The sequence below is a fragment of the Mus musculus genome, chromosome 9, assembly GCF_000001635.26.
Source record: "Mus musculus strain C57BL/6J chromosome 9, GRCm38.p6 C57BL/6J".
Lineage (NCBI taxonomy): Eukaryota > Metazoa > Chordata > Mammalia > Rodentia > Muridae > Mus > Mus musculus.
In genome coordinates, this window is record NC_000075.6 from 43,716,637 (window position 1) to 43,738,602 (window position 21,966).

Consider the following 21,966-nt stretch of genomic DNA (forward strand, 5'->3'; position numbering starts at 1 on the left):
AGATGGGAAGGCAGGGTCTGGAGGCCTGTGAGGGCTCCTACCAGGGGCAGGCGGCCGCATCAGAGGGGCTAGGGGTCCCCAGCAGATCGAGCCCACTCAAAGCTGAAAGTTCACGTACAATCTGTTTCTGAAGGGGTCACACAGCATGTATACTTATTTACCCCACCCCCAAGGCCACTGACAAATCAGAAACCACTCAAAGCATTTCAAGCAGATGGATTTAATTGGTGGACTCAATTCTGTCTGATGACAGAGAGGTAGGGAGCCCATATTAGCCACATAGAAAACTGTTTCCTTCCTGGGGCTGGAACTGGGGAATGTTGTAAGTAGAGCTCAACACAGAGATGACCAGGAAGAACATGGAGCCACTGTAGTCAACCAGGGAGAACTGGAATATGAGAGGAGGGGCTTATTGGCAGAAGCCAAGGAGGAGAGGCAGATGCTGTAGAAATACAGCCCCATGGAGACAAAGATCTAGGCTTCTCTCTCTACCCACCTTCTTCCAGTGCCTTTAACTGACTGGACTCATCCAGAAGCCAGAAGGTAAGAGAGTCTGGGGAGTGAAGCTTCCTTGGGTCATACAAACCAGAGCTGGGAAGAGCAGGATATGATCAGGAAGCAGATGATGGGCACATTCATTCATCCTTCCATCCATGCTCCCATTTGCTGACCATCAACAAGCAGTGGGATTTAAATGCAGAAGGATGCCGGATCCTGCCCTCAGAGAGCTTGGGATCCAGCAGAACTAGGACTGTATCTCTCTCACATCATTCACTCACAGCTGGCCAGAGGCATCTGTTCACCCAGCCTGGAGGCAGGAACCCCGTGGAGCTATGGAGTAGCAGGTAGGGCAGGGGCTGGAAGCTTGCAGGGTACCAAGAGGCTGGGGAATTGGGAAGGGCAAGCTGCTCAGCTGCTGAGCCTCCTCCCCAGGTGAAAGCCCGGCTCAGAATGTAATGACTCTAAAAAGGAAAGAAACCCCCGAAATCCCACTGTTTGTCTTTGGAACCTGGGAAGTGCTGGGGTAATGAACATGAAACGCAGAGGCTGCTCAGAAGCTGCCTTTGAAACCTTGCAGGCAGGCTTTGGCTTTGTCAGGGAGCAGCCTTCCTTTTCAAAGCCTCCTGGCTCCAAGCTACCCTCTCCTCCCTCATCCCTAGCCGGCACTGGCTAATTAACTGGAGATGTTAAATGTTTCCTGGCTCTATGAGAGAGAAGTCCGTGTTTTTCTGTGGGCCTGGTAGCAGGGCCTCTACTACCACTGTACCCCAAGAACACTCCCCTCTTCACTGTGCTCAGACTAAGTCCCTCCCTGTGCCCAGCTGTTCCCCAGTGTACCCTCTTACCGACTGTACTGAAACACGCTTCTGTTCTCCTAAATGTGCCCCTTCCCAGAAGCCAGACTTATCATATGTGACACATATGTATCATATGTGACTCGATGAGGAGTCACAGTCTAAGTCTCCACTCCAACTGAGCTCTTGTGCACAGCCATCCTTGAATGACCGGGCCTGGAAGTATCCCTCAGCATAACTGAAGCAAAACATCTCCAAACATACCCACCGCTGAATTCTCTTACTGACTCGGGGAGCAGAGAGGTGTGTGACAACCCCACCCCCACCCCAGCCTTGCCTCTCCCGTATCACAGGTGGGCTACCTGGCATTGCAGCTTGTCCATGATGCCACATGATAACCTTGAGCTTTGCTCTCTAGGCGTCAGGTGTCATCTGTAAAGAGAAGCCGGAGAACTGTACCAACCAAGCCCATTGGCTCTCAAATGGGCCTTACCCCCACCATTCTGACTCAGTAGGTCTGAAAGAAATCCCTTAAGTCTCACTGTTTGTCTTCGGAACCTGGAAAGTCTAGTGTAATGAACATGAAATCTGCATTCCGTCCCCAGTTCACTACGTAGTCCTGGCTGGCCTTGAACTTCTGCCTGTCTCCCGAGTCCTGGGATCACAGCTTTCCATCTTTTACGCTATCATGTCTGGCCTAAGAATCTGCATTTCTAATATGGCACCTGGTGCTGAGGCTTCTGCTGAGGAAACTATGATAAAGAGCTTGTGAGAGGGGAGAATGGTGAGGGTTGGTAGGTGGGTTTGAGTTGTTTTGTCAGAATAAGGTGTGTTTACAGGAAGCTCAAGCAGGAGCTTGTAGCTATGTAGCTGGCAGAGACTGGGCAGGGCTCACCTTGCCATCATTGTCATGGCTTTTGTGGGTTTGCTTGCCTTCATGTCTAAGCAAGACTTAATCACCATCGAGTGTCCAAGCTGGAAGAAGTTTGGAAACCGATCAACCCCAAGAAAGGTCAGGTAAGTCCCTTACTGGTGAGCCCCCTCCAGAAACATCCCGGGGTCCAGCTGGGCTAGGCAGTGCCCTGTCTACATGCAAGGGAGGAAATATATAAACATGTGTGACGTCTGTGTGTACAAGAAAGTCACTGAGAGAGTTTTGATCAGAATGACCAGGGCAAATTGAATGACAGACGAATTTGAATAAAAGAAGTCTTCTCACGGCTAAATACAGTGGATCACACCCTTAATCCCAGGGCTATACAGAGAAACCCTGTCTCGAAAAACCAAAGAAGAGGAAGAGGAAGAGGAAGAGGAAGAGGAAGAGGAAGAGGAAGAGGAAGTCATTTCCCCAACCCTCAAAGTTTCATAGTTCTGGACCCTCAGTTCCAAGCCCCAAACTCTAGGGCCTAAAGGATCTAATAAAAAGGCAGGGATTCCTCTACTACTAGAACCAGGGTTTCCTGCTGCCTGGGTCAGGATCTGCCTCAGCTCTACACAGATGTCAAAGGCGCTCCCACACACCACAGTGACATCAGCTGAAATGAATGGAGCATCGTGGCAAAGAGACAAAAATTTCACAGAAAAGAATCCAAAGCAGACAAATCCCTTCCAGCCATGCTGTCCCCACCCACGTCGCCATACCCTGTCCAGCTGCTCCTAGGGATGCCACTTCTGGGACAGAGCCTGCCCTACTTGCAGTCAGGCTTGAGAGTGGCCCAAGAGTCACAGGGATTTCAAGGTCAATACCAGACCTGACAAGCCTCCTCAGCAGTCTGAGCCCACTGGGAAATCTGGAGGCAGGAGGCAAGAGAGAGAGACAACAGAGAACACACCCAGGCCCTTAAGATGATAAGGTTCTCCAGAGCCAAGAACTCTGTGGACTAGATGGAAAGACCAGCAAACAGCAGCCAAGAAGTTGTGTGTGTGTGTGTGTGTGTGTGTGTGTGTGTGTGTGTGCTTATCAAACTGTATGAAAATATTTGTGGGAACCCAAGAAAGGCTAGCAGAGAATTCCACAGGCCAAGGAAAATACACACAGACTAGGTATGCACATACATGTGTTCACGCATGTGTACAAATACATGGACAATCACACACATGGACATACAGATACACATATGTATTCATGAGCACACACACACACAAACACACACAGGCTGTGCTGTGTAGGTGGTACCAGGAACAAGAAAAGCAAGTAAAAAGCCAAGAGTTGAACTGCTGTCAGAGTGAGCCAAGAACAGACTTGTTTGTGTCTGTGACAGCAGGCTGTGACAGCAGAGGACAGAGCATGCCTGTGCATGTGGACCACATGGGTATGTGCCTCAGGAACCTGTGGCTGCCCCTGCAGGCAGTAGCCTACAGTGTACTCTGACACTTGTGAGGGTCAGACACTTGCAGCCAGAGTCTCCTTCACTGGGGACCTAACTCACAGCCCCTGTCAGTGACTACTCAACCCAGGGTGCTCCTTACCCCTCGACTTCTTCCTCCTTAGGCACTAATATGACCATCCCCAACTCTGGGACAAGTCTCTCTGTTCTGGGGGACAGCCATGGCATCCAATCCAGTACAATAACCACTAAACCAAATGCATGTCCTGATCCCATCAGCCTCATGTGACTAAATTCAAATAATAATATTTGTATCCCTCTCCCCTACTCCTCCTTCTCTTGTTCCTCTTCTTCTCCTTCCTCATCCACTCCTTCTCTCCTCTCCTCCTCCTTCTTTTTAAAAGATGAATAGATATTTTTTGTAGGAGATTAAATGAGATAATGAGATAAAGAATGTGAAGCCCCTGGCATTGCACCAACTACAAAGCAAACACTTCCTCTTCGGCCTCTAATTCACTCTCCCAGGAGTAAATTGGTCAAAACTCCCAGGGACTTCCCAAGTCACACCACCTGCCTGAAACTGGAGGTGACCTTAGAAGCCATGTGTTCTAGGTCCCACCTCACCAAGTTGTAAATGTAGACTCTCATTCCTGGAGAGGCCTGTGCATTGACACTGGAGCAGAGATCAGCATACAGACTGCTGCCTCATCTTGAGGTCAGTCTTAGCATTCGGCCTTCAGCCAGCAAAAGGTCAGAGCAGGGAGCTTCCAAGGTTGGCTCCCTTTGGCTTGGAGATGACAGTGAACTCTGGAGATGGAAGTGAGGGGTCAGAGATCAGAAAAAAAAAGAAAAAAAAAAAAAAGACTCTGTGGGATAAAGCCCTGCCCCTCTCAGGAGTCAGTCAGCTCTGCACTGGTCCAGGTCCCCTCCATCTCCTGCCCCTACCTTGCTCCCCACCACAGCTGTGACCCACAGGACCCACACAGTGCTAAGGCTAGCAGGTCTGTGCTGGGACTTGTCCTTCCCTTGAGCAAGCGTCCCAGGAAAGAGAAGAAGGAACGCTGGGAAGTTAGCAGAGATCTTGTTTCTTCTTGTGTCTGCCACACCCTGTATGGGAGGTTTCTGAGAGGAATAGGTACACAAGCCAGGAGCGATGAGGCTGGCCCCTCGCTCCACACTGGCCTAGAACTCACTATGTAGTGCAGGCTGGCATCAAACATGCAGCAATCCTCCTGCCTCAGCCTCCCAAGTACAGGGATTATAGCCATAAACCGTCACATATTGTGGCATGAGGTTAAATTTGATAGAGACCTGTGAAGTGCTTAGAGTATCAGATGGTGCAAAACAAAAGTTAGGTAAGTACTAGCTGCGAGTGTTATTTATTCAGTTATCAAACAAACAAACAAAAGTCCTGGGTTCATCTGCCAGGTGTGCTGCCATGGGAAGGATGCTGGAGAGGAAAGCCAGGGCCTCTAGCATGCCAAGGAAACACTCTACACTGACCTCCATCCCAACTCAGTCTCTCAGTAATCATGTAAAAACTGCATAGATAACAAATCGAGATGCAGATAAAGAACAGAGCAAAAAAATTTTTAAAGTAAAATAATTAATTTTTTTAATTTAAAAAATAAAAATAAAATAAAACAAAATAAAAGGGGCTGGAGAGATGGCTCAGTGGTTAAGAGCACTGACTGCTCTTCCAGAGGTCCTGAGTTCAATTCCCAGCAACCACATGGTGGCTCACAACCATCTGTAATGGGTTGTGATGCCCTCTTCTGGTGTGTCTGAAGACAGCTACAGTGTACTCATATACATAAAATAAATGAATAATTCTTTTTTGTTTGTTTGTTTGTTTGTTTTGTTTTTCGAAACAGGGTTTCTCTGTATAGCTCCGGCTGTCCTGGAACTCACTTTGTAGACCAGGCTGGCCTCGAACTCAGAAATCTGCCTGCCTCTGCCTCCAGAGTGCTGGGATTAAAGGCGTGCACCACCATGTCTGGCTCAAATGAATAATTCTAAAAAAGAAGGAGGAGGGGGGAGGGTGAGGGGGAAGGGGGAGGAAGAGGAGGGGGAGGAGGAGGAAGAGGAGGAGGAGGAGGAGGAGGAGAAGAAGAAGAAGAAGAAGAAGAAGAACAACAACAACAACAACAACAACAACACAACAACAAAGCACTTTCAGGGCCTTTAACAGGACACCAGATGAGCCCACAAAGTCAGACCAGGCTCTCTAGAAGGGACAAGTCCCACACATCTCCACTGAGTCTGCACATCTGTGTGCTTATCAGAATCCACAGGACATAAGGTGGTCAAACCCCAGCTATGACCTGCTGATCTAGCCAAGGCCCATGCAACTCAATGAACTGAGATCTCACCTCAGCTGCTACTACTACACTTTGGAGTCCCAGGGCAGCAGAGCTGGTGGTTTTGGGCAGAGTGGAGGAGTGGGGGCTTGGGGGAGATGTGAGGCAGAACCAGGCAAGCTTCCTGCTTCCAGGATTCCCCTTGTCCAGTTGTAAGAGGGTCCTCTTCCTGCGGACTTCCTGTACCAACTGACCTCCTTGTGAGTCAGGGCTGTTTATCTCCCACTGTCCCAGGCCAATGCCCCATCAGGAGGAAAAAAATCAGTGTGTTCTGCAAGGTGTGTTACTGTTTCTCATTACAGTTACTGTCTCCACGTTGTCAATGAAAAAATGGGCTCAGAAAAGTGTAATCACTTTGCCAAGGTCACAGCTGAGACAGGAATCCTCTAGGTATACAACAAACCCTGCAATCTTCTTTCCTTTTAAAAAAAATTGCTTAAAATATATTCTTTGACAATTTTGTACATGGACATAATTCATTTTGATCATATCCTTTCCTGTATCTCCTCCTCCAGACTTTGCCACCTTAAGCCAATATAATATGGTTTTCTCTTTTCTTTTTCAAATATAATTTGTGTGCGCATGAACGTACCACAGCAGGTGTGTGTGTATCAGAAGACAGCTTTGGGGAGTCCATTCTCTGCCTCCACTGTGGGTTCCAAGGGTTGAACTCAGGTTGTCAGGCTTGCAAGGCAAAGAGCCTTTACCCACTGAGCCATCTCCCTGGCTGATAATATGGTCTTTTAAATAGTATGAGTAATACTAATTATTATAGCTAGTACTTACATAGCACTTCCCTTTCTACATGTTGTGCATTCTTAAAATTATTTCATCGCCATCGTAACCCATGCCACCTACGCAAGGTCAACAATCTTCCTGCTCAAAATCAGACTGGAAAAAATCGGAGCTTTAGCAAACCCTAGACCTCAGAAGCAGGAGAGATAAGTCCAGGAGTGGGTGGGGCCGTTATACCCAGAGCCCATCCTGCCCTACCATAATCTGCCTCGACCAGGTATCTCCAAGAATCCAAGGGTTCTTGCTTCCTCTCAGACTTAGCCCTTTCTCTTCCCCTCTGGTTCTCCCAGGCTCATGATGGCTGGGGTACTGCCTTGCTCAGCTCCGTCGTCCACCAGCTTGGCCAGAATTCCAGGGCTCTTCTGTTGCTGGTGATGAGGAAGAATCAGCTGAAGATCTGCTCAGAGGCCTCTGAAAGATGGTAGCGAACACTGAAACTCCCTCTTACCAGCCTGCTTGGGTTTATCTCTTCAGAAGACAACCTCAATCCAGCACTAGGGGCTTGACCCAGAACCCAGAACCTAGGACAGAGATAGCATAGTGCCCCGTACACAGAGAATGTGGCCAATACCCAGCTCAACTTTATCCCACAGGCTCTGTAGAGGACTCTGGAACCAGGAGGATTAACTTGGATTTTGTTGATTGGCCTCTGGCACTGTCTTGCCACAGGTGCCCAAATGCAAAGGGTCCCCACCCCTCCTTTCTCCTGGGAAAATAAAAGCAGACAACCAGTTTGTCCCAGAGTCAGACCCACAGGGAAGTAAAAAGAGCTCTCTAGCTGGTGTGGGGATGAGCACACAGGGAGGCAGAAGCAGAGATAAGCCCGACTGAGCCTCAAGGCGATTGACAGGCTCACACCTTCCCCCCACCCCCCACTCCTCGGTCCTCAGGCTCAACCCTCCAGAGGTCTATGCAAAGGACAGAGCGGGTATGGAGAGAAAGAAGCCTGTAGCAAGAGGCTAAGAGGAAGCTCCATAGAATGAAGGCTGATATTAGAGGTTCCTGTGAATATTCAAAAGAGACAGCAAGTGGAAACTGGATCCTGTTGAAAGGATACCCACCCCTGTCTCACACAGAGCATCTGAATGTGGCCTTGTGCTGAGCTGGCATGTTTCTGCCTCCCAGTTGGACCACAAAATGGGAGGGAGCGTCCATAAAGCTCCGGAGTTGCCTCTGTGGCCCTAAGCTCCACCATGGACTGCTGCTTCACCCCTTTAATTGGCCATAATTTCTGTGATTTGCAGGTCCCAAGCTTGCCCAAGGCCCATTTTCTGTCATGATGGATGGCCAGAAGCAGTAAGCCATCCCCATTAGCCCAGAGCTGACCCAGCCTGGCCACTTGGAGCTGATAGAGCAGGGTCCCCTGGGAAACAAGACACCCAGCTCTTGCCTCTTTTGATCAGAGCCTAACCTAGACCCTGGAGCCCAGAAACAGGTTTTATCCAAGAGGATCTTGTATCAGATTTCTAACCCTGGGCAGGACTGTAAGAGAAGAACTGGGTATTGCTGTAAGCTCCTGAGTTTGAGCCATTTGTTACAGCATTGGTAGGAAGCGCATACCCATGCTGAACACTTTGGGAGTGTCTGGCACACAGCAAGAGCTCAACAGACATCATCTCATTATCACTTCCGTTATCTTTATGGTTGGACTGGATGGAAGCTGCACAGTGGCTTCCTATGTGAACTGTGCAGAACGCGTGTCTCACTCTTCTGGGGACTGAAGACTGAATGTACCGCTGCCAGTGGGTAGGGAGAGCCACAAAGAAAAATGTCACTTGGCACGTTACACTTGGTAAATATAAGACAGACGATCAGCATCCCTGCTGTCCCTTTCTTTTACAGAGCAGGAGTGGTGGGCACCCGGGAGAGAGGGGTGGGCCCATCTAGCACAGTCATAAAGATGGTCCTATCTTCGCCTCTACAGAGATGACAGCTGGGAGCTTAATTGTACCTCATCTTACAATGATACTGCCAGGGAGACGGGGTGGCTGGGAAAGGCTTGGCCCTTGGCATCAAACCTTGCACCCACTGTGCAATGTGCAAAAGAACAAGATGCACCTTAGGAAGGCGCTTGGAGTGAGACAAAAGGAGGAGTTCTCTGGTGCCCAGATAATGTAGGACTTACTCTGAAGCCCTGAGTAAGTGAGAAGGTTAATTATTCTTCTGTCCTATTGTCAGCTAAAGGCAGGAGTGGGGAAGGAGATGAGATGGCCCCCTGAACCTCAGTCTGGCTAGCCAATTATGGGTCACTCCACCCACAGAATTCACCTCCCCAACACCCCCTCCTCAGTTACTAGTCTCACCAGCGAAAGGGACGCTTTCCCAGGGCCTCCAGCCTGGCACACTTTCTCCTGCAGGAGCTTTAGATCCCAGCTTTCTTTCCCCTCAGTAACTTCACAGCCTCCCTAGAGAGGAAAGAGCTGTGGACATCTGCCCCCTGTGGATCTTCTACTTGGTAGCCTTTCATAGACTGAGCCCAGAGTAGATACCAGAATGGTCTGGTGCTCATTAGATGTCCCTGGGACAGGGACACTTCCTGTCAGACCACAGCACACTAAGTGGTATGCGCTTGCTGCTGGCAAGGTCCGTGGCTGGTTATTTACCACAGGATCCCCAGAGGGACTGAATTTCTTTTAAAAGATTTATTTATTTATTATATGTAAGTACACTGTAGCCGTCTTCAGACACACCAGAAGAGGGCATCTGATCACATTACAGATGGTTGTGAGCCACCATGTGGTTGCTGGGATTTGAACTCGGGAAATCTAGAAGAGCAGTCAGTGCTCTTAACCACTGAGCCATCTCTCTAGCCCCCTGAATCCATTGTTTTGTTTTGTTTGAGATAGAGTCTCACTCTGTAGCTCTGACTATCCTGGAACTCACAATGTGGACCAAACTAGCCTTAAACTCACGGAGATCCACCTGCCTCTGCCTCCCAGGAGCTGGATTTGAAACTTGGTAACTATGCCCACCTGGGACTGAATTTGAAATAGTCTAGAAGACACATTTCTGGGCATGTCTGTAAGAGTGTTTCCAGAGCCGTTGACTGAGGAAAGGAGACTTACCCAGAAAGGATGTGGTTAACACTATCCCATAAGCTGGGTTCTGAACTGAATTTAAAAGCTAGAAGTGGGAAAAGCTGAGCGTTCGTCTCTCTCTGCTTCCTGACTGGGGATGCAACATGACCAACTTCCTCAGCTCCTGCTGGCACAGCTACGGGGATCAGAATACGCCTCAAGCTCAAAGCAGAATAAGGCAGCAGCACCCACACAGTGCTGGGTTTGCAGGCGTGTAAAATACAAGGGTTACAAGATCATGAGTGATTTGCACCAAGGTTTCAGAAAGCTACTGAGACCATGTGCTGCATAGCAGGGTTGGATTTTCAGGCAAGGGAGGCCTGAGAGGCAATGGCAGGAGACTACAGAGATGAACCTAAGGTTGCAGTGAGGATCCCTGGTTTTGGGGAATTCCAAGGGTAGGACGTCTACTGAGGGAAGCTATAGGAACTAGGTGGCACCAAGCTGAGAGAGTAGCTACGTGTGATGCATGCAACAGAATTAAAGAAGCAGGCTGCACACAGGGAGCCCAACTGATGTCACCATAACCCCAGAAGTTGTGTATCTGTGGGTTTCAGTGTTTGAACTGCTGGATCGCAGTCTTGCTTTGGTCCAGGCTCTCCTCGGTATACTTCCGAGTCTCTTTTTTTGGAAACAGGAATGTTGATTCTGTGTCACTGTGTGTTGGAAGTATATTAACTTTTTTTTTTTTTTTTATTTCACAGGAGCTCACAGTTAAGAGATTGCCTTGAGTCTCGGAGGATGCTTTGAACAATTTATTATGAGATTCCCATGAAGCTTTGAGGACCAGGGGTGGAATGTTATGATTTTTAAAATGATATATTTGAGCATCAAGTTGACAAGGGGTGGGTTTGCAATGGTTAATCTTCATTGTCAACTTGACTAGGTTTAAAATCACCTAGGAAACATTTGGGAGTATCTGTAAGGGCATTTCCAGAGAGGTTTTACTGAGGATAAAGGACCCACCCTGAACGTAGGTAGCAGCATCCAATGTACTGGGGTCCCAAATGGAATAAAAAAAGGCAAAGAGAGGAAGCCAGATGAACACCAACATTCACATCTCTCTGTGTCTACTGACTGTGGACTCAATACGACCAACTCTGCCATCACGGCAGACTGCACTCTCAAGTCGTGAGCCTAAACAGATACTTTCTTCCTTATTGCTTTTGTATGGTACTTTTTTGTAGGAAGGAGAACAGGAATTAATATAGGCCCCAAATCCAGGGGCTTAGAGGAGGAGATGTCCTTTAAAGAGTAACCCCAGGATCCTGAGGGCTCCTCCAGCAGAGAGCTCAGTGGAAAGCTACTCTTGCTAGAGCAAATCCCTGTGAGATCAGAGCAGGAAACCCCTGCTCCAAGAGGCACAAGGATCTATCAAAGGACCCATGCAGGAGACACTGGCAGCCTGGGTGGCCTCACTATCCCAAGTTTCCTTACCTCTGAAGTTCAGCTCCAAGCTAACATATTCCCACTGGCCTTGATCTGCCCCTGCCACCCCTATCTCACCTGGAAAGCCCTCCCTAGGGCACTCCCATTCCACCAGCAGGAGGCCAAGCTGAGAGAGGATTCTGCAAGGTCACTACTTGCCCATTTAGCACCTCTAGGTGAATTAGAAAAGGTGTTCCCTTTGCCAAGTGGATGCAGGCCCACTTGGGCACATAGATTGATGAGCTCACAGACTAGATTCCGCTCCTGTCTACTCTTTGGCTGGGTATCTTTGCACACTATACAGCCTGCCTATCTGCACACAGTGATCCCATTTGGCAGACTTCAGGGGGCATACCCACCCGAAGAACCAGCTTTCCCCTTTAGGCTGCAAATGAGGAAGTGAAGAGCCAAAGGGAGGATGATTTATCCAAGGTCATGTGGCTATCTGGTGACAAAAATCAAGGCTGAAAAAACATGTACAGATCCTGACTACAATTTCATTGTTGGTTCTCTTGCCCCAAGTCTTGCTCTTGGGGACAGATGGGAACGCCAGGACAGCAGGAGACATCCCGAAAGCAGCATCCGGGGAAGCCTTCCTGCTCCAATTAGAGGAGAGGTGATAACCTCATCCCAAACGCTGTCTAGACATAAAATTGGACATAAAGCTCCCTGAACCGTGCACAGCCGAACTTGTGGCTGGCACGGAACATAAATACAGAGCCCCTATTTATTTCCTATCTACCAACCACATTCCGTCTACACCACCTCAGCGAGCACGCATGTAATGTCTGGGTAGTGACTCTGCTTGGCCTGGCAGCTCCCAGGTAGAGTTAGTTACTGGGCTTGGGAAAACCTCGTGCTAAAAAGGTTTTCAATTTAGCTAGGCATGGTGGTGCATGCCTACAATCCCAGCAGAGGCAGAAGGATTACTGTGAGTTTGAAGTCAACCTGGGCTACATATTGAGTTCTGGACTAGCTTACGCTACAGAGGAAGATATTTTTTAAATTGGCTTGGTTTGGGTTTGTTTTTTCAAAGATGAAGATGACAATGATGGAGGTAGGTGGAGAGGGGTACAAGAAGGGACAAAGAGGAGAGAGGTCTGGCTGGAGCATTCGGAGGCAGAGCATTGGCTTCCCATGTGTGAAGCCCTGGGTTCATCCCTGAACAAGGGTGAATGAAACAAGAGGAGATGGAGAAAAGGATGGGAGGAGGAGAAGGCAATTCCTGACAAGGTTCCTTATCTGGGATTCCTAGGAACCCACTAAGGTCGACTTCTTACAAACAGTGTTGAAAATAAACATACATGTGTGGGTGCCTGCCTACTCTTTCTCTGGATGTCACTCATTCTCTGAACATGAGTATCCTGTCTGCCCCTCAGTCCATATACATATATACATACATATAGCATATATAGTATAATACATATAACACATATATACGGTATATATGTGATATATACATATGTGTGTGTATACACACACACACACACACATATATGATTAAACATAGACAGAGCCACACTTCTTTCTAGCTTTGACTTGAAGCATAGCTGCTTCCTGGCTATGAGACTTCAGATAAGCACCTTCACTTCTCTGGGCCCCTCCACACTGCCTGTGAATAACAGGAAGATACATTATAAACTCTGCCAGCCAGCACCCCGCCCTCCCTTCCCCCTAGCCAACTCCTGTGTACACATGAGTGGCAGGTGGCCAGTAGGAGCTGAGGGAGGGACCAAGGACCAAGTCCAGGAGCCTGTTTCCTACCACTCCCACAGCTCGTCACACCCTTATCAGCTGCCTGCCCCCACCCCGACCCCCAGATGCCCAGCTGGAGGCCTTGGGGGCAGGGTCCAAGAACCAGGCCTGCTCTTTGAATATGTAGATGTAACGATAGGAAACCCAGCCCAGAAGGTGGATGATTTGCTATCCCAGCGGGAATCACAAAGCCCTTTGTGGATGGGTCAGAAAGCACCCCAAACAGACACAAATCCAGTGCCATCCTTAGGCCCTGGCAGTTTTCCAATTAAAGAGATAGACAAGACATCAAGGAGGAGCTGCCCCAGCTCTCCCCCTCTCTTCCCCTCTCCTCCCCTGCCACACCATCTGGGCTTCCCAGGGGAGGGCCAGGTGAGCCACAGCAGCCAATGTGCTTTGCTGCAACGTATTTGTCTTTGCAGCCGCTGCACATAGCAGTTCCTCTTTCCCAAAGGTATGGGCTTCGCCTGGTATTAAAAAGGGCTCCTAAGTGCCACTGAAAAGCTTTGCAGGGAGTGGAGAGCCCGCGAGGGAGGGGTGGGATGGGGGTGGCTAGCTGGTCAGAATGGAGGTTTAGTGCTAAGGATGCATCCAAAGACGCTTACAAAAATGAGTCGTGGAGGGTGAGGAACGGGAAACCTGCTATCACGAGGCAGAGCTCTTTCTTCACACCAAGTTCCCACTCTGTCCTGTCCTGCTGCAGAGTGATGGGGCTGCAAAGAGGCATTGTGCGTGTGTAGCACGTGAATGTGAATGTGTGTGTGTGTGTGTGTGTAGTTGCACGAGGGCACGCGTGCCTGTTCCCTCGGCTTCCCTACCATAGCCCGGCTACTCTTGCCAATCAATGGCCTCTTTGTGGCACAGAGAAGAGGGGAGTAGGACTTGCAGTGTTGGGGGAGGGGTACAGGCTGCCTCTGGGACACCAGGGTGCGGGACTCGGGCCTACTGCCCTCGAAGTGTCCCTCAACTCGGAAAGAGTTCTCTGCAGGAACATCTGTACACTCAATCAGCGCAAAGAACAGAAGGTCAATATAGGCAGTGGCCAAAGTATCCCTCCCCTCCCCCGCCCCCCCCATCAAGCAGTGGTGTACAGTCCTGGGTCCCATACACTGGGAAAGACTCGGACGTGCAGTCCCCGTGACCCCATATCCGCTAGATGGCGCTGACCCCACTGTGCTCATCCCACTTGGGGCAAGCCCAGCAGCTTGAGGAGGCATTTGAGCATCTGGAAATGGTGGCCACAGAAGAATGAGAGGGACATTGGAAGCCAGAGTTACCAAGTCACTCGTTCTAGTTGGCACAAGTCTACATTGGAAAGAGATTCAGTCACACTTCCTTGAAGATCTCAAAGCCTTTGTCCTCAAGAAAGTCACAACTTCAGAGACTAGAGCTGCACACAGGAAACAATCACTCAAGGTCCTGTGGGAAAGCTAGGGATTCGGTCCCAGAGAGGGATGAGTCCTTCCTAAACTACAAAGAGTTATCCTGTCCTTTCTACCCTGAGCTAAGCTCTGTGACCTGACAGTCTGTGCTCTGGAACCCAAGTGCTCATCTCCAGGGACAATAACCACGATGTTCAACCTAGGGTACATGTTGCAGTCCTAGCCATGGTTGGAAGGAGAGGAGTCTGTATCAGGAAGAAGAACAGCCATGCCTCTCTTAGGTCAAGGCAGTGGTAAGAAAGGTTGCCAGACATCTAGACTGAGGCGGCTGTCTTCGTAAGCTGGAACAAGAAGTACAGAACCTGACTCCATGTGCAGGGCATAGTGGATAGCTTCTTCTTTAGCCTTTCCTCCACTCTAGTGTGGATGTTAAGACCACAACAGAGACGTCTGAGTCTCAGGGAGGTTTAAGGCATTGGTCCAGAATACCACTAGGCAAACTGTTGCAGAAGAAGGACTGGGATCTATGACAGACTGAGTCCCACCCCTCTTCTGCTGTAGGTGCTGTCTAATTCTGGGCCAAGACTAGATGGTTTGCTCCTGAGGACCAGAACATCAGAGGAGGGGAGAAATCAAGAGATCAGGGCCAGCTAGGCTAAGATGGCTCCAGACAGGGTGCTTAGCATCTCCTATTGCTCTTCCAAGTCAGCCCTTTCTCCGCATCTCCTGACCATGCCACCATCCGCTTAGCATTCCGCTCAGTTCCCTCTGCTCTGACTCCAAATGTTTATCAACACATGCTGTAATGTAATCAGCTCCTGGGAAAATACACACCAGGTAACGGATGCTGACAAGAGTGTCAAACAGATGTCTCCTCCCTGCCCCTCCTTCCTCCCTCCTTGCCACCCTCACCGGGCCAGGCACACCCAGGAGGCTGGTTGGTGATATGCTTCTCTCCAGGCCGCCTCCCAGCGCTGTCAGTGAAGGCATTCACCAGGAAGCTGGCAACACAGAGGGCAGGGCTGACTCAGTATGGTTCACCAGCATGCCAGGCGCCCTCTCAGGCTCTGCATGCCTCATCTCATGCGGCCCTCAAGGCCACATGTTGCAGAAACCAAGGTCCAAGGTGGTGACCAAGCATGGTGAAGAGCAGTGGCAGCCACTCTCCAGGCCCCATCATTAGGCCACCTCCCTACTGCATATATATTGCATATGCTTTGAAAGGAGCTGCCCTCAGGGCCTCTTAATGGGTCTGAGAGAACATGACAGGCAGGTGTTTGGGGACTTGCAATCTCTTCTTCATTTTAGCCAAAGCAAGTATAACATTCAAGTGGATTCTGAGGGAGAGAATGTCCCTTCTTTGTCCTTTTATCCTCTCTTCCCTTGAACCAGAGCCTCCAGAGTCACAGAGAACCTGGACAGAAGGGCAAGAAAGCATGCAGAGCAGGAGGGAGCCAAGGGAGGACAGATACACACACACACACACACACACACACACACACACACCACCCATCACACATATCACAAACCACACACATACACACACACACCACAACACCACACACACACCATACACACACACACACCACAAATACACACACCACACACTCATACCACACCACACACACACACACACACACACATGCCCTTTTGGAGCCTCTGGATCAGCTGTGTGAGGCTGGGCGTCCTAAAGGAAATTGGTATTTGCTTTTCCCTCCAACACATTCAATTGTTCCTTTCATCTGACAGGGATTGTAAATGAGACTTTATGGGATTTCTAATGATGGCGGTTTCCCTTTATCAGCCTCCAATTCCCACTTCTCCGCTGGCCCTGGCTGACTCTGGAAAACGTTTTGACCGGGAATCAAGACTCCAGCAGGCGCTGCTGCCCATGGCCACCGCTTTCCATAATGAGGGATGGAAGTCATCAAACCAGCATCCAAGGACCATAGGAAGCTCACTACCACGAAGTTCACCATCTGACTGCTGACTGCCTCCCAGATGAGGAACTTCAACTCCCTTGTTCTGGTTCATCAGCCATAAATGTAGAGCGATGATGCCTGCTGATCCCACCCACCCCAAGAGCCGCTGCAAGGCCCCAGTGAGGTCCCATGCCTGGAAGGCCTTGGGAATATAGAAAGCAGTCACCTAACCTGAGTTTGCTATGACTATTGTTGCTGACAAGATGGCTGGCAGGGTTAGGGTGAGCTTGTTGGTGTAAATAGAAGTGTACCCACCTGTTCTGGGGAAGGGTGGAGTTCTCATATTTGCACCTGTCTCGGAAGGCAATAGATGAAGCAATACGCCGCATGTGTCTATGAGTATGTGTGCACACACTAAAGTGTCTCAATTGTAGATAATAGTATTGTATTAAAATACAAAACGCCTACGTGCCAGGCATGGATGTGGATGCTCCTTTTAACCTTTGTGATGCATCTCTGAGGACATGAGAAGACCAACATATTACACAAGCATCTACTGAGGCTGTATAATAGTGCTTTCATCATAGGTATGTCTGTGTTGGAAGAGGAATGTCGTAGATGAATCTAATGTAATTTAGAGTCTACTCCCCTCACCCAAAATAGCAGGCAGGGAGAGTTTCCATGTGCTTGCCTGAGTGTCAGTGCACATATGAGGATAAATGCCATGCAGACTAAATGTACATGTATGCATGTGTGTGTGTGCTATGCACACGTAAGTGGATGAACACTCACCTGCCCCACTCCTGGGTTGATTAGCATAACTGTTCCTTGTCTATCAGCGGCCGGGTCTGAGTGCCTGGCAGGCTCTGAGCACTATTGCTGTGAGCCACACAGCCCACGCAGACACAATGAGGTGACAGCAGTATGTGGGGGGAGGGGTAAAAACTCAGCATTCTGGAGTCACCGGCTGCGAAGGTGGTAGGACCCCTACCCAGGGAAGGCATAGATTGACATACCACATCAGGAGCTACAGCGGTTTGTGCAGCAGGCGGGTAAGGCTCAAAAGCCTTCAGAACAAGACAGAGCCAGCACTGCCATGTTCAAAGGGTCTGGAGATGACAGGATAAAGCAATGTCAGAACCGTCGTGGGGTGAGGGGCTGCTGAGTGGACAGGCCTTACCGCAGCTCCCGGCTGCCCTGAGAAACTCACCACCCTCCTCCCGTGAGGCACCCGTGTATCTCATCAGCCCCTCCCTCATGCTCTCCTCTTGCTCAAGCCCCAACCCCACATACACAGCCCACCTCTGCCAGGCACCCAGCTTGTAGGTTTCCTGCCTTTCCTCAGCCCACTTTGGCTCCCAGTTCATATGCCCGACCTCAGAGGGTTTGTAAGACACTTCCCAGCCTTTCCCAATCTCCTGGACTAACAACATGTCCCTACACACGACACTCCCACAGATTCCTAATTTTCCTAGGATCCTACTTCCTTACTGACCCCTGCCTGCCCTATTAGACTTTGCTCCCAGAAGGAAGGGGGCACAGCACCTGGTTGTAACTGTTTCTTTTTCTGGATTCTAGGACTAAACCCTCACAGGCTAGGCAGATCTCTAGGTCTCTAACGCTGAGCTGCCTCTTTGGTTCCCATAAATATAAACTCTCCACATGTAGACTGTGGGGCTAATCCAGACAAGCTTTTGAGCTTTGAGGTCTTAAAGCCATGGAGAACCACCCTTCCCCCATTCCCTTCTCCTGAATCCACCCCCACCTAAGCAGTGACCATCATCCCCACCAAGTAGGACGAAGTGGAGTTTGCAGCACACTTACAAAGATTCTCAGAGCCATCCGCAGCATCTCAGAAGTGAGGATACGGAACAGTCCAGCAGCTCATTAAGAGCTGGACGACTTGTCCAAGTTTGTCTAAGACCTTCCTAGTTTTAACAAAGGGAAGACTCGTGTCCTGAGATCCCCTCAATCCTACACAAACCAGTACAGCAGGTCATTCTTGCTGTCCCAGGCCTCACAATGGCTGATCCAGGACCCTAGCCCAGTTCTCTGGACTTCATAGCATACCCTCACTCCTTAGCTAGGCCACCTCCCAAGCAATAGAGCAACACACAATCTCTGTTCCTTTCAAACTCAATTACCTGCAGGGGCACTGTCTACCCTTTGGCTACCACCCAAGCCACTTGCCACCTTCCTAAAGCACCTCTTCTCAGAGGCTCAAGGAGTACAGGGCATTGATATTAACCTAAATCAAATATAATTCAGAGCTCATTTTTGCAGGAAAAGCACTTTTCATAATACAGGAAAAATTTTAAATTATTATTAAAGTAACTTCATAATGATATTAAAGTTAAAATTTAAATAAAATTAAAATAAAAAAATACTCACCCACAAATTATTTTCATTTCTCCACACTGCCTTCCTAATAGCTGCCTAGTTTTGAGGACTATAAAATGGTGCATGAACCCTGCTTGATTATTCCTGTTTCACACCATAAAAATATGATATGAATTTCCTTCTTGCCAGAGTCTCTGGGTCACTAACATTAGGTCAGGTGACAGGGAGCCTGAACACAGGGCAGCAATTCTGGAAAGGACTTCCTCCCTGAGCAGGACTATCTTGCCACACAGCGTCCTTGCACAGATGTGTGGGCTCCCAGGCAGAGGTTATAGCTTTCCTCCATCTTTCCTGAGAAAGGTTGTGGCCAACAAGTCTGAAAGGCCTAACTCTTAGGCCAGCATTAGCTCGGTATGCCCAGGACGAATGTCCACAGTGTGCCCTCTTCTGCTGGACAGGAACTGATCTGGAGACTCTTCTCTACACTTAAGACTTCTGTTGCTTAGCTTCACATGGCTCTTGAAAAGCCTGCGGCCCCCACCCCCCAACTGAGAGGACACACCTCTTTTTTTTTTTTTTTTTTCAAGACAGGGTTTCTCTGTGTAGCCCTGGCTGTCCTGGAACTCACTCTGTAGACCAGGCTGGTCTCAAACTCAGAAATCTGCCTGCCTCTGCCTTCTGAGTGCTGGGATTAAAGGCGTGTGCCACCATGCCCGCGGCAGGAAGACACCCTCTTATAATTTCCTTGGTTCCTCTATGAAAGGGAGATGAAATGTCCACTTCTTAAAATCTTTTGTCTCTCAATCCTTGTCACCAAAGCTCTGCCTAGTCCTTCCTGACCTTATGACCTAAGCTCGCTGGTCTATGCAGCTCCTCACCCAACACTATGGTAGAGTTTAAGAGCCCCCACCCAAGGCAGGCATGGCACTTCCAGTCACATGCAGAATTCCCTGGGATTTAGAGTGGTGAGTGGCAGGACTGTTAGGAGGAGCTCTTGACCAGAAGCAAGGAGAGCACTTACTTTATCTCAGACTTCTTTTTTTTTTTTTTTTTTTTTTTTTTTTTCCCTTTCAAGACAGGGTTTCTCTGTGTAGTCCTGGCTGTCCTGAAACTCACTCCGTAGACCAGGCTGACCTTGAACTCAGAAATCCGCCTGCCTCTGCCTCCCGAGTGCTGGACTAAAGGCGTGCGCCACCGTGCCCAGCGATCCCAGACTTCTTTCTGGAGAACTGGATGGTTCAAGATGGGGCAGGATGGAGCTCAGTTGTTAGAGAGCTTGCCTAGCAAGCATGAAGTCCTGGGTTCAATCCCCAGCAACAAAGAGGCCAGGAATGGTGGCACACACCTATAATCTCAGCATTTGTCCGGTAGAGGCAGGAGGAAGGAAGCTTAAAGTAAGACTTGGCTACAAAGTAAATTTGAGGCCAGTGTTGATGAGCTTGTCTCAAAAGTAACAACAGAAAAGTAACAGAACCCTTGGACTTCAGTTCCACCAGCCATTAAGGGCCCTGGAACATCTCTCGAGGTTGCCCTTCTGCTAAGCATCTTGGTTCCCTTTGGACACACCTGATCACCAGCGCTGGGGTGGGGTGCCCGTTGTATTCAGCTGGTCCCAAGAGCAACGGCAGCCTTGGCAAGGGGGAAGCTCTGCAGTGATCTCTCTAGGAATAACAATAATTAAATGCTGCTAAGCACTGTGGGATACAGAAGTACCATCATAATCACCACAGCTACCATGGTGATGATAACAGTAATTAGAAACTGTGGTTTCCAGCTCCCCCCAGGAGCACAGCCTAGGGTGATGTTGGTCTGTCAGGTGAGGAAAGGGGGTACCTATAAGCAGGCGGGGCATCTCTGGGATTGGCTGGAGATTTGGACATGCTTTCTTCGTAGGGTCCCATCTTCTGACCCTGACTGTGCTCTTCCTCTTCCTCTCCCACCATCTTCTTTTTTCCTCTCCTCGCACCTCAGCCTCAACTGACCTTACCCCGAGGTTTGGGGACCCCGGAGCAGGGTAACCTTTTATTCAGGGTAGCACTTCCAATGTTTCTTCTCCTGCCAACAGGTTTCAGGGTTTGGGGGGATTTCATAAGGTTCTCCTCACATCAAAGTAAGCTTTATTAGCTAATTACTGAATGACACAGAGGGGCCTGGGAGATGGCCGGGAGGGGGAAGTCATTATTGTGTTGACTTTGGGCCTTTTCCAAGACCAACAGCTGCCTCTCTGAAAGGGCCTGTGGAAGCCGAGAGAGTGCCTCAGAGAGAATTTCCTAGGAGGGCTCTTTTCTTCTGGCTACTCGCTGCCAGATCAGTTGCCACCTTTTCTATGGTATCTCTGGACTAGGTAGGAAAGGAAAGAGCAGCTGCCTGGTTTTGGAGTGGCCTGACACACTGAGGCACATCAGGCCCCAGAGAGAGGGGTGTTGGAGGGTGTGTGTGTTAGGACCCACAAGTGCCCAAGCTAAAACAACCTCCACGAGGAACATTCCTTACGAGGGGATTTCTTATCAGTGAGAAGAAGACCTGGAGCTCTTTCCCGCAGCCCTCAACTAGAATCTCTAAATGGTCCTTGACAGATTAAGCTGGATCCGACTCTGCTTAAACAGAAGCCCTGGGTCCTGACTCCCCTGGAAAGACACGCCCATCACGTGTACTCTTTTCCCGTGGTGGCGCGGGGAGACTGCTAATCACACCTCCCTTCCACTCCCCACAGCCCTCCCACTTGTGAAATCTGAAGCCGCCTTCCAACCTCCCTCTGCAGGTAACTCCAGCCCTCACTTCCCTGCAGTGACCCTATTATTCATCCTTCCGGTGTTCTGTCCTAAAAAATTCTCTTCACCTCTGCCCTCTTCAGCTCCTCCTCCGGGCTCAGAATTCCGAGCATCAGCTCTTTCCCACCTTGCCCCGCCCCCTTCCAGGGCTTGCTCTCATTTTTTCCACTTGCTCGCCCAGCCCCCCACTGCCCACAGCTCTTCCTTCTGGGATGCTAAGAAGCTTGGTAGCCTTTGATTTCGCACCCAAAAGGAGGCACTAAACCCCGTTACCTGTCTGGCTAACTCTCTAACTTTCTGATCATCTTGCTTACTCCTCACACCTACTACTCCCCCTTGCTGTTCCCCAGACCCCCACCTCCCACCCCCACCCCCACCCCCACCCGGATCTGGGCTTTGCTCCTATTGGAGGTCAACACCATTCTCTCAGAGGTCCCTGGTGTTTCAGCCACTATTTCCAAGAGCCATCTGATTCCTGCCGGCACCTGCAGAATAACTCACTATTTAGGTAGTG

The 21,966-nt window shown here is 49.5% G+C and overlaps 1 protein-coding gene and 1 long non-coding RNA gene across 10 annotated transcripts in view; one reads left to right on the top strand and one right to left on the bottom strand.

Annotated features, from left to right (window-relative positions):
• Positions 1–204: 204 nt before the first annotated feature.
• On the bottom strand, positions 205–21,814 carry Gm30015. Of its 8 annotated transcripts, none has more exons than XR_001779140.2 (6): positions 20,248–21,814; positions 17,358–17,450; positions 6,976–7,188; positions 1,658–1,727; positions 497–591; positions 205–388 (listed from the first exon to the last, which is right to left on the bottom strand). It is a non-coding gene; the product is annotated as a predicted gene, 30015 (long non-coding RNA). The 8 variants fall into 8 exon arrangements; XR_001779139.2 differs by lacking the exon at positions 497–591 and adding an exon at positions 4,247–4,429; XR_379325.4 differs by lacking the exon at positions 497–591.
• Positions 20,439–21,966, top strand: part of Nectin1 (nectin cell adhesion molecule 1) — a 70,387-nt gene continuing 68,859 nt past the window's right edge. The window contains exons 1-2 of one of the 2 annotated variants that reach the window (XM_030244477.1): positions 20,439–20,497; positions 21,395–21,442. The gene's annotated coding sequence lies outside the window, so the exon portion shown is untranslated. The remainder of the gene's footprint in view (positions 20,498–21,394; positions 21,443–21,966) is intronic. The other variant, XM_030244478.1, reaches the window with a different exon arrangement.